Source organism: Oncorhynchus tshawytscha, linkage group LG02 (genome assembly GCF_018296145.1).
Source record: "Oncorhynchus tshawytscha isolate Ot180627B linkage group LG02, Otsh_v2.0, whole genome shotgun sequence".
Taxonomy (NCBI): domain Eukaryota; kingdom Metazoa; phylum Chordata; class Actinopteri; order Salmoniformes; family Salmonidae; genus Oncorhynchus; species Oncorhynchus tshawytscha.
In genome coordinates this window covers 42,263,911-42,282,909 of record NC_056430.1, presented here as the reverse complement: position 1 = coordinate 42,282,909, position 18,999 = coordinate 42,263,911, and positions in this window count along the sequence as shown.

Below are 18,999 nucleotides of genomic sequence, written 5' to 3'. Positions count from 1 at the left end.
TCAACTATAAGTGCTGTTATTTTGAAGTACAACAACAATGGCTCAGCCATGAAGTGGTAGGCCACACAAGCTCACAGAATTTGATCGTCGAGTGCTGAAGCGTGTAGCGCGTAGAAATCATCTGTCCTCGGTTGCAAAAGTAACTACAGAGTTTCAAACTGCCTCTGGAAGCAACATCAGCACAATAACTATTCATTGGGAGTTTTGTGAAATGGGTTTCCATAGCCGAGCAGCCTCACACAAGCCGAAGATCACCATGCGCAATGCCAAGTGTCGGCTGGAAAGCTTGATGCCATTGGACTCTGGAGAAGTGGAAAGGCGTTCTCTGGAGTGATGAATCATGCTTCACCATCTGGCAGTCCAACGGTTTGGCCGATGCGAGGAGAACGCTACCTGCCCGAAAAAATAGTGGCAATTGTGAAGTTTGGTGGAGGAGGAATAATGGTCTGGGAATGTTTTTCATTGATAGGGCTAGGCCACTTAGTTCCAGTGAAGGGAAATCTTAACGCTACAGCATACAATGACGTTCTAGACGATTCTGTGCTTCCAACTTTGTGGCAACAGGGGAAGGTCGAGCGAGGTCCATACAGAAATGGTTTCTCGAGACCGGCGTGTAAGAAGCTGACTGGCCTGCAAAGAGCCCTGACCTCAACCCCATCAAACACCTTTGGGATGAATTGGAACGTCGACTGCGAGCCAGTCCTAATCGCACAACATCAGTGCCCCACCTCACTAATTCTCTTGTGGCTTAATTGAAGCAAGTCCCTGCAGCAGTGTTCCAAAAGTGGAAAGCTTTCCCAGAAGAGTGTATATAGCAGAAAAGGTGGGACCAACTCCATATTAAATCCCTTGATTTTGAAATTAGATGTGAGCAGGTGTCCACATACTGTTGGTATTGTAGTGTATGTTTTACCTAGAATGGGAAATGCCGAAAAATTTGTCTGACAGTCAAATGGGTGAATAAGAAAACTATTTCAGTGCAAAGAGGGATTTCTTCATGTGTCCATAGTGGTAATTGAACTACAGCATTCTATGACAGAGCTTCTGAATGTGTAAGTAATTAACCTAAATCAGGGTCACACAGAGGGATTCTTGGTAGTCTTAAACAAATATACTTTGAAACAAAAGTATACACGTCACAAACATGGTTATGGGCTTAAAAATAGAACACGCGTGTACCATGTCAGAAATAGAGTTGAAAGGTGTTCAATTTTGAGTTTGCATCCCAATATTACACTTTTAATACACAGTACCAGTCAAAATATGGACACACCTACTCATTCCAGGCTTTTTATTTTTTTACTATTTTCTACATTGTAGAATAATAGTGAAGACATCAATACTATGATATAGCACATATGGAATCATGTAGTAACCCAAAAACGTTTAAAACATTTTTTAAATGTATTTTATATTTGAGATTCTTCAAAGTAGCCACCCTTAGACTTTATGACAGCTGTGCACACTCTTGGCATTCTCTCAACCAGCTTACTGAGGTAGTCACCTGGAATGCATTTCAATTAACAGGTGTGCCTTATTAAAAGTTAATTTGTGGAATTATTTTCCTTCTTAATTAATGCCAATCAGTGTTGTAACAAGGTAGGGGTAGTATACAGAAGACAGCCCTATTTGGTAAAAAAACAAGTCCATATTATGGCAAGAACAGCTCAAATAAGCAAAGAGAAATGACTGAAGGTCAGTCAATTCATAAAATGTAAAGAACTTTGAACGTTTCTTCAAGTGCATTTGCAGAAACCATCAAGCGCTATGATAAAACTGGCTCTCATGAGGACCACCACAGGAAAGGAAGAGTTACCTTTGCAGAGGATAAGTTCATTAGAGTTACCAGCCTCAGAAACGGCAGCCCAAATAAATGCTTCACAAAGTTCAATTAACAAACACATCTCAACATCAACTGTTCAGAGACTGCGTGAATCAGGCCTTCATGGTTGAAATACCGCAAAGAAACTACTACTAAGGGACACCAATAAGAAGAAGAGACTTGCATGGGTCAAGAAACACGAACAATGGACATTTGACCCGCCGTGTTTTTGTGAGATGCAGAGTAGGTGAACGGATGATATCCCCATGTGTGGTTTCCACCGTGAAGCATGGAGGAGGAGGTGTGATGGTGTGGGTGTGCTTTTCTGGTGACACCGTCTGTGATTTATTTAGAATTCAAGACCCAACTAACCAGCATGGCACCCACAGCATTCTGCAATGATACTCCATCACATCTGGTTTGTGCTTAGTGGGACTATGATTTGTTTTTCAAGAGGACAATGACCCAACACACCTCGAACATCTGTATTCGGTCTTATGTAGCAACATTTGAAATTGTGTTTTTTTTAAACATTTGATGAAAGTAGAGATTCAGAACTTCAAAATGGTATGTCATACGCTGCATTTGAGGAACAATGGGCAAGTAATTCTGCTTTGAACGTTGATTAACTTGAAAACTCACTTTTATGAAAATGGCCTTTGAAGGTTTTGGTATCTAGTGAAGAGCTCTCTTTGTCTACACCCATTCAGCATCGTTCACACCCTCTTAAGCTTTTGCTCCACCCATCTCATTTCGCTCTCAGAGCGCACACTTCATGCTCTGGCTGATGATTTGTTTACTTATGGATAACATGAAAACAGACATTTACTGACACTGGCCATATTCAACGGGTGTTGTACACTTGTCACGTAACGTTAGTTAAAGTTAGCTAGTGAAACAACAATGAACAGTGCCAACAATGCCACAGTGCTGGGAGCTAACCAACTAGGTTCAATGTTAGCTAGCTAACATTAGGCTCTAACTAGACAAGCAAACGGCTCCGGGATGCAAATAATAATGTCAGCTAGGGAACCAGCCAGCTAACATTAGCTATTTAGCTAACAGTACACTTTAGCTTAAGACATATAGATAGATAGCTTTGTAAACAATGAAACTAGCTAGGTAAACAAAGTGTAAATTCACACATGTCACATAACATTAGCTAACGTTAGCTAGTTAAACAACAATGAACACAGTGCCAACAATGTCACAGTGCTGGGAGCTAACCAATCACGTTTAATGTTAGCTAGCTAACATCAGGCTCTAACTAGAAAGCAAACAGCTCTGAGATATGAATAATAACATCAGCTAGGGAACCAGCCAGCTAACGTTAGCTAGCTAGCTAACAGTACACTTCAGCTTTAGACATGTAGCTAGTGTCATGTCTTTACTATCATTAAATTGAAGACTTAGTTTTTATCAAAGATTCTCTGTAATTAGTATGATCAAACTGATTAATCATATAACCGTAATTAACTAGGACGTCGGGGCACCAAGGAAAATATTCAGATTACAAAGTTATAATTTCCCAATATAACCTTTAAGATATTTTCATATCTGATCAATAGTCTTCTGATTAATGAATTATTTACTTTACCTCACGTTAGTCTCATTCCAAACGTTGTAAATTGTTGGTTATCTGCACGAACCCAGTCTTCACTATGAGTCATCCGTACATCAATTGTCTTAAATCTTTTTTTTATTACTAACTAAGTAATTCACAGAAATGACTGGCATAAACAAGACGACAAATTAAATATGGTTACAAGAAATGATCGGAGAATGTGCCCTAGTGGGCTAGACCCTGGGTCTCGACCCCGCCCTGTGCAACTGGGTACTGGACTTCCTGACGGGCCGCCCCCAGGTGGTGAGGGTAAGCAACAACATCTCCTCCCCGCTGATCCTCAACACTGGGGCCCCACAAGGGTGCGTTCTGAGCCCTCTCCTGTACTCCCTGTTCACCCACGACTGCGTGGCCATGCACGCCTCCAACTCAATCATCAAGTTTGCGGACGACACAACAGTGGTAGGCTTGATTACCAACAACGACGAGACGGCCTACAGGGAGGAGGTGAGGGCCCTCGGAGTGTGGTGTCAGGAAAATAACCTCACACTCAACGTCAACAAAACTAAGGAGATGATTGTGGACTTCAGGAAACAGCAGAGGGAACACCCCCATCCACATCGATGGAACAGTAGTGGAGAGGGTAGCAAGTTTTAAGTTCCTCGGCATACACATCACAGACAAACTGAATTGGTCCACTCACACAGACAGCATCGTGAGGAAGGCGCAGCAGCGCCTCTTCAACCTCAGGAGGCTGAAGAAATTCGGCTTGTCACCAAAAGCACTCACAAACTTCTACAGATGCACAATCGAGAGCATCCTGGCGGGCTGTATCACCGCCTGGTATGGCAACTGCACCGCCCTCAACCGTAAGGCTCTCCAGAGGGTAGTGAGGTCTGCACAACGCATCACCGGGGCAAACTACCTGCCCTCCAGGACACCTACACCACCCGATGCTACAGGAAGGCCATAAAGATCATCAAGGACATCAACCACCCGAGCCACTGCCTGTTCACCCCGCTGCCATCCAGAAGGCGAGGTCAGTACAGGTGCATCAAAGCTGGGACCGAGAGACTGAAAAACAGCTTCTATCTCAAGGCCATCAGACTGTTAAACAGCCACCACTAACATTGAGTGGCTACTGCCAACACACTGTCAATGACACTGACTCTACTCCAGCCACTTTAATCATGGGAATCGATGGGAAATGATGTAAATATATCACTAGCCACTTTAAACAATGCTACCTTATATAATGTTACTTACCCTACATTGTTCATATGTTCATACCCTACATTGTTCATATGCATACGTTGATACTGTACTCTATATCATCGACTGCATCCTTATGTAATACATGTATCACTAGCCACTTTAACTATGCCACTTGGTTTACATACTTATCTCATATGTATATACTGTACTCGATATCATCTACTGTATCTTGCCTATGCTGCTCTGTACCATCACTCATTCATATATCCTTATGTACATATTCTTTATCCCCTTACACTGTGTATGACAGTAATTTTTTTTTGAATTGTTAGTTAGATTACTTGCTCGTTATTACTGCATTGTCGGAACTAGAAGCACAAGCATTTCGCTACACTCGCATTAACATCTGCTAACCATGTGTATGTGACAAATAAAATTTGATTTGATTTGATTTGATTTGATTTGATTTGTCGTTCTTTTTGTTGAATGATACCGAATTCCTAGCTGCAGACTAGTAATTAATATCAAAGACTTGTTCTTATTCTGTTGGTATCGATAGTCTAAGAGTTTAACCACGTGGTATGGTTAAAAGATTCAGCAATGGTCTGCAACCTTTGTCCCCTCCTAATGGAGAAAAACATGGTCTACTTGAGAATTTCTCAAAGTTGGGTTTTATTCGGAATTGCAGAAAAGGGGCTGTCCCAGGATGCCTGACCCTAACTGGCTCAAAGGGAATTGTAGTTTCCTTCATTAAAGAGTCCAAAATCACCTTTCACAATTTTACAAACAGTATCATACTCACTCATTCATCTATACAACAATTAGATGTAAACTTCATATCTGAGGCTATTATATAAACAGTGTTATGATAATGTGGCCACACCGTCTCCCATGAGGTTCCCCAAGTTGTAACAAACGGACCAGTTCGTAGCTGGATTCTTCGCCGATCTTTTATACCTTCTCCGGAACATGAAATGTGTTCAGACCTCCAGTTCTGTGAGGTGGAAGAAATTCCTTTGTTCTCTATGAAACTTCACTCTCTCTCTATACTGTGTGGCCATGAGGCAGGGTCTTCTCCTCAGGAATGTATGACCTCTCTTTGACCACAGCAGCCTAGTTGAAGGAGGCAAGGGGGAGGCAGGGAGAGGGGGATGGAGCTTGCTGTACGCAAAGAGGGCAACGTCATGACCCTAGCTAGCTAGATAAACAATTAACCTAGCTAGGTAAACAAATTTTAAGATCACACACGCCACATAAAGTTAGCTAACGAGCCAGCCAACTAACGTTAGCTAGTTAAACAACAATGAACACAGTGCCAAATCAGGTTGTTACTACCCTGGATGAATACAGCTCTGGGATTCGAGTAATAACATCAGCTAGGGATTCAGCCAGCTAACGTTATCTAGCTAGCTAACAGTACACTTTAGCTTGAAATGAAACCACTCTCTGTCCAAATTAGAATAATGTAATACCTGAAAATGTAGCTAGCTATCTTACCTGTGTACATCATCATGCATGATGGACGCGTCTCCCTGTCAGGAATGCCATACCACAGTTGCCCTTAGTTTGAAGTTGTAATCCAGAGACAGGTGTTTTCTCCTTCTCTTTAGCTATCATACTCTAATTCCACTGATTTCAAAACTTGATCCTCCAGAAAGTGGAGAGCAACACTTATGCAGCTCCACTACACAATACATTTTTTTAAAGCCTCGTCCAACAGGATTACCAACACAGACTGATGAGCTCAAATAGACTGAAGCCCTCTACATGGCAGACCAATCCAAACTCATCTCTCGACATAGTGGGACGATTGCTGACTTTTTCTGTGGCTTAACCAACAAGGATCGTAATTTAACAATTTTATTCATATTTACAGATGGCATAGGCGTTTGTTATTAGGACACATGGAAGTTCACATGTTCGAGAAGGCATTTCTGCACACATTTTTTTTTTGTTGATCAAATTCCACTGGAAAAACAGTGTTTGGTTTTTGGTTTAGGTGTCACCAAAATGTCTATCACCGTGCGTTCAGCCATTTAAAAGCACAGCAAAGTTCGAAGGGGAATACAATGTCAGATATTTTGTTTATTTATAGAACAGATTAATGTGTTATCAGGCAGTGATGCAACCCGTCAGGATGCTCTCAATGGTGCAGCTGTAAAACCTTTTGAGGATCTGAGGACCCATGCCAAATTTTCAGTCTCCTGTGGGGGAATAGGTTTTGTCGTGCACTCTTCACGACTGTCTTGGTGTGCTTGGACCATGTTAGTTTGTTGGTGATGTGGACGCCAAGGAACTTGAAGCTCTCAACCTGCTCCACTACAGCCCCATCGATGAGAACGGGGGCATGCTTGGTCCTCCTTTTCCTGTAGTCCACAATCATCTCCTTTGTCTTGATCACATTGAGGAAGATGTTGTTGTCCTTGCACCACACGGTGAGGTTTCTGACCTCCTCCCTATAGGCTATCTCATCATTGTCGGTGATAAGGCCTACCACTGTTGTGTCATCGGCAAACTTAATGATGGTGTTGGAATCATGCCTGGCCTTGCAGTCATGAGTGAACAGGGAGTATAGGAGGGGACTGAGTATGCGTGGCGGATGTGTTGTTACCTACCCTTACCACCTTGGGGGGCGGCCCGTCAGGAAGTCCAGGATCCAGATGCAGAGGGAGGTGTTTAGTCTCAGGGTCCTTAGCTTAGTGATGAGCTTTGAGGGCACTATGGTGTTGAATGCTGAGCTGAGGTCAATGAATAGAATTCTCACATAGGTGTTCCTTTTGTCCAGGTGTGAAAGGGCAGTGTGGAGTGCAATAGATATTGCATCATTTGTGGATCTGTTGGGGCGGTATGCAAATTACAGTGGGTGTATGGTTTCTGTGATAATGGTGTTGATGTGAGCCATAACCAGCTTGTCAAAGCATTTAATGGCTACAGACGTGAATGCTACATGTCGGTAGACATTTTGGAAGGTTATCTTAGTGTTCTTGGGCACAGAGACTATGGTGGTCTGCTTGAAACATGTTGGTGTTACAGTCTCAGACAGAGAGAGGTTGAGAATGTCAGTGAAGACACTTGCCAGTTGGTCAGTGCATGCTCGGAGTACACGTCCTGGTCATCCGTCTGGCCCTGTGGCCTTGTGAATTTTGACCTGTTTAAAGGTCTTACTCACATCAGCTGTGGAGAGCGTGATCACACAGTCGTCCAGAACAACTGATGCTCTCATGCATGTTTCAGTGTTACTTGCCTTGAAGCGAGCATACAAGTTATTTAGCTCGTCTGGTAGGCTCGTGTCATAAGAACAAATGTATATTTACAGTAACCTCAAAATATGGCAATGGATGTGTTACTCATTTTAAAGTTGAATGTTACATTCGTTTACAAGATGGCCTTAACTATGCTATTTACTGTATTACAAAAGTAATATTGAATTGTATTTGGTTGACAACACAACCAAATATCAACATTTAAACTAGATGTATGGAATCTACTGATTGAATATTTCCATCTGAGCCAATAGCTTAATCCCATTCATTAACTTACATTTTTGGTTGAGTTGGAGGCGTGAATGCAATACTGTCATTTGTTAACTCTTCGACAAGTTCATAGGCTATACAGTGCATTCAGAAAGTATTCAGACCTCTTGACTTTTTCCACAATTTCTTACGTTATGGTTATGGTTATGACGCTATAAGCTTGGCACACCTGTATTTGGGGAGTTTCTCCCATTCTTCTCAGCAGATCCTTTCAATCTCTGTTAGGTTGGATGAGGACCATCGCTGCACAGCTATTTTCAGGCCTCTCCAGAGATGTTCGATCAGGTTCAAGTTCGGGCTCTGGCTGGGCCAGTCAAGGACATTCAGAGACTTTTCGGGAAGCCACTCCTGCGTTGTCTTGGTTGTGTGCTTATGGTCATTGTCCTGTTGGAAGGTGAACATTCACCCCCAGTCTGAGGTCCAGTGCAATCTGGAGCAGGTTTCCATCAAGGATCCTTTACTTTGCTCCATTAATCTTTGCCTCTAATTCTGACTATTCTCCCTGCTGCTGAAAAACATCCCCCCACAGCATGATGCTGCCACCACCATGCTTCACCGTAGGGATGGTGCCACATTTCCTCCTCTTGGGACGCTTGACACTCAGGCCAAAGAGTTCAATCTTGTTTCATCAGACTAGAGAATCTTGTTTCTCATGGTATGAAAGTCCCTTTTGGTGCCTTTTGGCAAACTCCAAGCGAGCTGTCATATGCCTTTTACTGAGGAGTGGCTTCCTGCCAGCCAATGTACCATAAAGTCCTGATTGGTGGAGTGCTGCTGTCCTTCTGGAATGTTCTCCCATCTCCACAGAGGAACTCCGGAGCTCCGTCAGAGTGACCATCGGGTTCTTGGTCACCTCCCTGACCAAGGCCCTTCTCCCCCGATTGCCAGGCGGCCAGCTCTAGGAAGAGTCTTGGTGATTCCAAATTACATTTAGGAATAATGGAGGCCACTGTGTTCTTGGGGACCTTCAATGCAGCAAACATTTTTTGGTACCCTTCCCCAGATCTGTTCCTCAACACAATTCTGTCTCGGAGCTCTACGACCAATTCCTTCAGCCTCATTGCTTGATTTTTGCTCTGACATGCACTGTCAACTGTGGGACCATATATAGACAGGTATGAGCCTTTACAAATCATGTCCAATTAATTGAATTCACCACAGGTGGTCTTCAATCAAGTTGTAGAAACATCTCAAGGATGATCAATGGAAACACCATGCACCTGAGCTCAATTTTGAGTCTAGTATCAAAGGTTGTGAATACCATTATGAGGTATTGTATGTACAAAATGTGGAAAAAGGGAAGGGCTCTGAATAGTTTCCGAATGCACTATATATTTTTATTTAAAAGTAATTTTGAATTCTGTTTGGTTGTCAACGTATCCAAATATTAACATAACACTGGAACGAATTGCAAAAATCGCTGAAGTTGGAGACTTTTATCTCCCTCACCAACTTCAAACATCTGCTATCTGAGCAGCTAACCGATCGCTGCATCTGTACATAGTCTATCGGTAAATAGCCCACCCATTTTTACCTACCTCATCCCCATACTGTTTTTATTTATTTACTTTTCTGCTCTTTTGCACACCAATATCTCTACCTGTACATGACCATCTGATCATTTATCACTCCAGTGTTAATCTGCAAAATTGTAATTATTCGCCTACCTCCTCATGCCTTTTGCACACAATGTATATAGACTCTTTTTTTTCTTTTTTTTCTACTGTGTTATTGACTTGTTAATTGTTTACTCCATGTGTAACTCTGTGTTGTCTGTTCACACTGCTACGCTTTATCTTGGCCAGGTCGCAGTTGCAAATGAGAACTTGTTCTCAACTAGCCTACCTGGTTAAATAAAGGTGAAATAAAATAAATACATTTGAAGTCGATGCGTCTTCTGATTTGACAGTTCTATCTGTGCCACTGACTTAGTCTGACTTTAATTCCTTTAATGATTGATGTGTTGGATTCACTTCTCCATCTCAACCAAAAATCTAAGTTAACTTTAAATGCACTTTAAATGCAGTTTGATTTGATTTGGTCTTATTCTTTATTTTTGATGTTTGGTTGGGATGGAGATGTGAATCCAACATTTCAGTTATTAACATATCAATTCTTCCATCATGTCTGGGAGTAATTTAACCATTCATTGTAGTAATTGCACTCTGTAGAGTTGCTATTTTCTCGAGTTTTCTTGTGTCATTTAACTTGTGACATTCCAGGATTTACTCATTATATTAGTCAGACTTAATCAACAAATATGATAGTCAGTTTAAAAAGGTTATGGGTACACGACTGGCTGTGTTGGCAAAATCACTACATATTGTATCCCATAGAGAAAACCGGGGAGAGGCTGCCCGTTGTCAGAAATGTCCAGCTACGCCAATTATGCTGGTGGATCTCAAAACTGAACTTGGATCCGCATTAAGTAGCAATGATATCCTTCCCCACCACCGCCTTACAACAGATATCTCGAACCAGTCATGACTATTCAACAAAACAATACATCATTTTCAAGTTTCTCTCCGGCTAATTTCTTAGTTACATGATTGTGTAAGGAGTTTTGAAGAGGAATCAGTATTTATGAAGTTTGGCAATGAGGATGAAACTAACATAGCTTGACAGCTAGCTTAGCCAGGGAAACCCAGGGAAAACAGACTTGGGCCTAATGTGCGCTAGGCTAATTCAGGAGACAGATTGTAGTTTTTATGCCTGGATATCATGAGCTGGTGGAAAAAAGTTTGATTGAACAATTCAGAGACTGAAACGAATAAAACAGATATACAATCCTGAAATCAGCTGTAACTGTCAATAATAAAACAATGCTTAAAATGTTTAAACGATGTTTGAGTGAACACCGAGTACAGAAACAGGAAGTCGCTTCTGGACAGTAGATTCCTCCTCCTCACCATTCTATAATGGCTTGATTAAATCTGTATGGCTGAAGTTCATTACTTTTTTCAAATCCCCAATGTATATTCCACGTAGATTCCACGTCACAATATTCCACGTAGATTCCACGTCACAATATTCCACGTATATTCCAGGTCACAATATTCCACGTAGATTCCACGTCACAATATTCCACGTAGATTCCACGTCACAATATTCCACGTAGATTCCACGTCACAATATTCCACGTAGATTCCACGTCACAATATTCCACGTAGATTCCACGTCACAATATTCCACGTAGATTCCAGGTCACAAGAAGTATTTGTTCATTTCTTTCCCATAAAATAAAGTGTGGAACGGGAAGAGAAGACAGTGATGATCCCAGAACTCTGCTGCTTTACCCCTGCTTGACAATAGAGTGTAATGAAGGAGAGGGGGTTGGGGGTTGTGTGCAATACATGTTGTTGTGTAAAGAAGGTGTTTACAATAGCAATGGATTAGTGAATGTTTGGTAGTAAATTGCAGGGCTAGTTAACAGACAAGGAGAATCTCAGGGCTATAGTGTCTCTGTTCATGTGGGTTGGAATAGCAGCTGGGCTTTACATGTGCGTGTTTAAAATTCAAGGTAAATAACAGATGGGTGTAACATGGATGCCGTTATTTGCACTGAATTCTGCAGTGTAACTGACCTGTGGAGGTTGCTTTTTCCCACCAGGATCGTGTTCATTAGGAAACACTGTAGCAAAAGGTAGCAAACAAGTGTTTTCATTGAGAAAGTCCAGGTAGCCTCTCCCACTTTCAAACTGTTTCAGAATGTTTTCTTCCATTTCTGCCTAGTGAAGACGTAGCGGTGATGCAGGCTGTGTGTCAATACAACTGCAATTTAACACTTTTAACACTTTTCTATGGAATTACAGAAATTGCAGAACATTAAAATAGGATCCTGAATGTGTCTCTGTGGCCCTTTGTTAGCACAAGGAAAGAATGTACTGAATACTCAACCTTCTAAAATATATAGGAATGATTCTTCATAAAAGAGGAGAATCTGTATTGCTAGTTTGGAACCACCAAGACTCTTCCTCGAGCTGGCCCGCCCAGCTAAACTGAGCAATTAGGGAGAAGGGCCTTGGTAAGGGAGGTGACCAAGAACCCAATGGTCATCTGACAAAGCTCCTATGTGGAGATGGGAGAACCTTCCAGAAGGACAACCATCTCTGCAGCACTCCAGCAATCATGCCTTTATGGTAGAGTGGCCAGACGGAAGCCACTCCTCAGTAAAAAGCACATGACAGCCTGATTGGAGTTTGCTAAATGGCACCTGAAGGAGTCTAAGACCATGAGAATGCCAAGCGTCACGTCTGGAGGAAACCTGACAACATCCCTACTGGGAAACATGGTGGTAGCAGCCTCATGCTGTTGGGATATTTTTCAGTGTCTGGGAGACTAGTCAGGATCAAGCGAAAGATGAACAGAGCACAGTACAGAGAGATCCTTGAGCGCTCAGGACCTCAGACTGGAGCGATGATTCACCTTACAACAGGACAACAACCCTAAGCACATAGCTAAGACAATGCAGGAGTGGCTTCGGGACAAGTCTGTGAATGTCCTTGAGAAGCCCAGCCAGAGCCCAAACTTGAACCCAATCGAACATCTCTGGAGAGACCTGAAAATAGCTGTGCAGCGATGCTCCCCCTCCAACCTGGCAGAGTTTGAGAGGATCTGCAGAGAAGAATGGGAGAAACTCCCCAAATACTGGTGTGGCAAGCTTGTAGCATCTACACAAGAAAAATCAAGGCTGTAATCGCTGCCAATTGTGCTTCAACAAAGTACTGCATAAAGGGTCTGAATTCTTATGTAAATGTTTCAGTTTTTTAAAATGCATTTTCAAAAATGTCTAAATACCTGTTTTTGTTTTGTCATTATGGGGTATTGTGTGTAGATTGATGAGAGAAAAATAACAATTCAATTGATTTTAGAATAAGGCTGTAAAGTAACAAAATGTGGAAAAAGTCAAGGCATCTGAATACTTTCCGAATGCACTGTATTTTATTACAGTAACAAAGACTGGGAACAATAATGTGTCAGCAGAGGACACTGAACAGTACCAAAGATTGTGTTCATTATCTGATACGAAAACACTACAGTATATGAGAGAAAGTGCCAAGGTTTAGATTAGAAGACTCATATTCTCTCATTGGGTATGTTGGCTGATGGTTAGATGAAACATTTTATTGTTGTTGAGAAGTTTGTGTGGTTGAGTACAGGTCCACAACACAGATCAGCAGTTCAAGTACCTATAAAAAGGACTCTAAACCTTGAACTTCAAACATTTGGCAGACTTCAGACTAAATGGACTAATGTTGAGATGATTACATATCCCTCATCATCTGTTGCAAACATCCAGCTTTTTACCTCAACCCCCCAATGAATAGAAAAATCACTATATATACACATAACATTAGGAACACCTGCTCTTTCCATGACATAGACTGACCAGGTGAAATCTATGATCTATTATTGATGCACTTGTTAAATCCACTTCAATCAGTGTAGATGAAAGGGAGGAGACAGGTTAAGGAAGGATTTGTAAGCCTTGAGACAACTGAGACATGGATTTTGTATGAGTGCCATTCAGAGGGTGAATGAGCAAAACAAAAGATTTAAGTGCCTTTAAACAAGGTATGGTAGAAAGAGCCAGGCGCACCGGTTTGAGTGTGTCAAGAACTGCAACGCTGTTCTGAGGGCAAAAGGGTGTGCAACTCAATATTTGGAAGGTGTTCCTAAGGTTTTGTACATTCAGTGTATATGCATCAAATACAGCTATGAAATAAGAGGGTGCATGGCTTATTTCATCTATCCCTGTGATCATTAAATCTACCTCCCAAGTACCTAGCTACCATCTCTGTCTGTCTATGACAATAACTACACTCTAAGTAAAAAGGGTTCCAAAAGGGTTCTCTGAGGAAAGGGTACTCCCTGGAAACCAAAAGTTCTTCAAAAGGTTTTCCCTTCTTTTTTTTCTCTAAGAGTGTACACAGAGCCCATTGCCAGCCCACAGGGCACAGAGCTAAGTTCAACATCTAGTTTGGATTTACAGTCGGTTGAGTGGTCAACTAATGTGAATTCAACTTGAAATCAACAAAAAATTATATTCACCATGTCATTGGATTTAGGTTAAAAGTTGGGTGAAAAAAATACGAAATGCCCTTATATTGATGACTTTTTGCAAATCCAGTTACTTTTCCACGTTTATTCAAAGTCATCACATACATTTTTGGGGTTGAAATGACGTGGAAACAATGTTGATTCAATCAGTTTTTGCTCAGCGGGAGGTCGTCAGGAGATGATGAGAAGGGATCCTAAAGTCTGTTGCCTGTAAATTCATTAAAGACCAAATTAAACAATGATTATCTGGGTAACTATGAAGAGGGTAGGTGTTTTCTAAACCTCAAAAAAAGCTGGCGAGTTCCTCTACAGCACTAACTTTGATCAGTAATTGCAGCGTGCGTTTAAACAATTAAAGATTTCCCCCAGAGGCACTACCAACCCACATGATAACAGGTGCTGTTTCTTTGTTTTAAAACACTCATTAAAAGTGCAGGTAAATACATACAGTATACAATGCACATTGGTATTCATCGAGAGAACGCTGAGAACGGTCTAATCTAATCACTGGTTCTGATTAGGAACATTCAAACGTCATTCCTGGTTTCCATCAGAGGGATCAACACATTGAATACAAAATGTTTCACATTATATTATATTTTGTTTGCGTAGAAAACCCTGACATACCAGCAGACAGCTTTTACCTCCTAAACTCCAGGTTGTGACTCATATGCATAAAGAGAATGTAACGGTTTTCTGTATGGGAAAGAGAGTCGGACCAAAATGCGGCGTGTAGATTGCGATCCATGTTTATTAAACTGAAGCAACACGAATCTAAATACAAACACTACAAAACAATAAACGTAACGAAAACCGAAACAGCCTAATACTGGTGCACATACACACAGAACAAGGACATCAAGACACTAAGGACAATCACCCACAAAACCCAACACCAAACAGGCTACCTAAATATGGTTCCCAATCAGAGACAATGACGAACACCTGCCTCTGATTGAGAACCATATCAGGCCAAACATAGAACTAGACAAACTAGACATGTAACATAGAATGCCCACCCAGCTCACACCCTGACCAACCAAAACATAGAAACATACAAAGTAAACTATGGTCAGGGTGTGACAGAGAATGTGTTACGTTTCTCTGATGATCCTCAATCAGAGACAACGACAGACAGCTGCCTCTGATTGGGGGGACTCCGGACCGTAGATCGTCGCCAGAGGCTCCGGACCGTGAATTGTCACCGGAGGCTCCGGACCGGGAACCGTCGCCGGGAGCTCTGGACCGCCGACCGTCGCCAGAGGCTCCGGGCCGCCGATCATCGGCGGATAGTTTATTGGATGATCACAACATGACATGTCAACCAAACGGTGGGTCAACCATACAACATTGCCACCATTTATTGATTGATAGTGATGACATCACAGATGATAGTTGATTCCATATGGTTCTTTAATTCGTGCCATGGATCATCACTGGAGGCTTCGTGCGTGGAGCAGGCACAGGACGTACCAGGCTGGAGACACGCACTGTAGGCCGGGTGCATGAAGCTGGCACAGGATACACTGGACCGTGGAGGCACACTGGAGGTCTGGAGCGTAGAGCTGGCACAACGCGTCCTGGACAAAGGACCACCTTCGCATGGAAAGCACGGGGAGCTGGCACAGGACGCACTGGGCTGTGAAGGCACACTGGAGACACAGTGCGCATCACCGCGTAACATGGTGCCTGCCCGGTCACACGCTCCCCACGGTGAGCACAGGGAGTTGGCTCTGGTTCAAACCCTGGCTCCGCCAACCACCCCGTGTGCCCATCCCAAAATAAATCTTGGGCAGCCTCTTGGGCTTCCGTCGTGGTCGTGAACCCCGGTGTCGTCGTCGTTCCTCCCTCGCTGCCTCTGTCTGCTCCCATGGAAGGTGATACTTTCCGGCCTGGATCTCCTCCCACGTCCAGGATATCCTCCTATGTCAAGGATGTCTGCTCCTCCTGGCCACGCTGCTTGGTCCGTCGTGGTAGGCGTACATTTTAATTTATTAAATGAACACCGAAAAAATGAACACAAAAAAACAACAAATACGAAACGTAACGTCTAGTAGGGCTAGACAGCACAGTACCAAAAACAAGATCCCACACTCTATAGGTGGAAAAAGGCTGCCTAAGTATGATCCCCAATCAGAGACAATGATAGACAGCTGCCTCTGATTGGGAACCATACAGACAACGATAGACAGCTGCCTCTGATTGGGAACCATACAGACAACGATAGACAGCTGCCTCTGATTGGGAACCATACAGACAACTATAGACAGCTGCCTCTGATTGGGAACCATACACGGCCAACAAAGAAATAGAAAACATAAATTGTTTTCCCCATTATGGGGTATTGTGCAGATGGGTGAGACAAAAAAATTAATCATAATTATTCAGGCTGTAACAAAACAAAATGTGGAATAAGTCAAGGGGTATGAATACTTTCTGAAGGCACTGTAAATGAACAAGAAACACATAAAATGTTGTGAGAAGTTTGACGGTAACAAATACAAATAATTGTAAGGAGTTTAAAGGGGAAATCTGTAGTTCAAACAATAACACATTTGACACCCCATCATTGTTTTGGCAAACAACATTGGGCTGGAGAAATGTAACTCTGTAACGGATGTCGTTCTTGAGAAAGAGAGGAGGACCAAAGCGCAGCGTGGTAAGTGTTCATGATGTAATCTTTAATGAAACGAACTGAACACTGAAATACAAAACAATAAAGTGAACGAACGAAAACCGAAACAGTACCGTGTGGCCCAAATACTCACACGGAAACTAACACCCACAAACCAAAAGTGAATCCCAGGCTACCTAAGTATGATTCTCAATCAGAGACAACTAACGACACCTGCCTCTGATTGAGAACCATACTATGCCGAACACAAAACCCACATAGAAAAACAAAGAGACTGCTCACCCCAACTCACGCCCTGACCATACTAAAACAAAGAATAAAATAACAGAACTATGGTCAGAACGTGACAAACTCTCACATTCATAGACAGAGCTTTGGATGCAAGGACTGAATTACCACGATATCAAAATGAAAATGTTCACCATGTTTTGCAGCTACACAGAGTTAGTTTAGAATTCCATTGTTTACTAACAAGGGAGTAAAACATGCTCATATTTTGGGTTCTGATGGGGTAAGACAGTTCAACTAAGCTCACGAGGCATTTGCAAGTTATATTCTTCAAGAATAAATGGGTATATATCATTAATTTAAAAGTAAAATAATGTTGGCAAGAACACAGATTGCCCCTTTTAACACGGACTGTACTGCTGTTTTACAGATGTGTCTAAAACAGATGAACTGATGTCTCCGCTTGTAAAGACACTTGTCTTTCCCCCTTCATTCTATTCAAATTGTAATGAGCAGTTACAATATCTTTGTGAGAGGTAATGATAATGCAGAGGAAAAGGTATTGATTGCTGAAGTTCGATCTCTAGAGCGACAAAGGAAAACCGTCATAAATGCAATGCTCGCCAATGTTACTCTGCTTTAAGAAACTGTGTGCAGCCCAAAAAAATAAGACATTGACGATAATTGGTGTCAACTCACATTACATCAAATCATCGAAACAAACACTGTGTCATTTTGTTAATCTATTTCTATTATTGCTCCAATCGAGAAGGAAAACAACAACTAATTGAGATGGAATGATACAGCGATGGATGTTGATTTGTTTGGAAAGAAAAATAATTTAAAAAAACTCAACATAATAAATTATAATGGGAAAGATGGGAATGGGGAGTGTGTGTGTGTGTGTGTGTGTGTGAGGGGGGGTGTTTATTAACCAACTTCATTGGGAATAATGTAGTTCTTGCCTGCCCCATTGGTTATGACCATCACTCTGTATTAACCACACCTGCATCAGACTGTCTGACGATCCATCTCAGGGATTCATTACAACGGGTAACGTTAGGTTTACACTGAGTATACGAAGCATGAAGGACACCTGCTCTTTCCATGACATAGACTGACCAGGTGAATCCAGGTGAAAGCTATGATCCATTATTGATGTCACTTGTTACATCTACTTCAATCAGTGTAGATGAAGGGGAGGAGACAGGATAAAGAATGATTTTTAAACCTTGAGATTGAAACATGGATTGTGTATATGTGCCATTCAGGGGATGAATGGGCATGACAACACATTTAAACTACATGACCAAATGTATGTGGACACCTGCTCGTCGAACATCTCATTTCAAAATCATGGGCATTAATATGGAGTTGATCCCCCTTTGCTGCTATAACAGCCTCAACTCTTCTGGGAAGGCTTTCCACTAGATGTTGAAACATTGCTGAGGAGACTTTCTTCCCATTCAGCCACAATAGCATTAGTGAGATAGGGCACTGATGTTGGGCAATTAGGCCTGGCTCGCAGTCGGCATTCCAATTCATCCCAAAGGTGTTTGATGGGGTTGAGGTCAGGGCTCTGTGCAGGCCAGTCAAGTTCTTCCACACCGATCTTGACAAACCATTTCTGTATGAAACTCGCTTTGTGCAAGGGGGCATTGTCATGCTGAAACAGGAAAGGGCCTTCCCCAAACTGTTGCCACAAAGTTGGAAGCACAGAATCGTCTAGAATGTCATTGCGTGCTGTAGCGTTAAGATTTCCCTTCACTGGAACTAAGGGACCTAGCCCGAACCATGAAAAACAGACCATTATTCCTCCTCCACCAAACTTTATACTTGGCAATATGCATTCAGGCAGGTAGCATTATCCAGGCATCCAACAAATCCAGATTAGTCCGTCGATTGCCAGATGGTGAGGCGTGATTCATTACTCCAGATAACG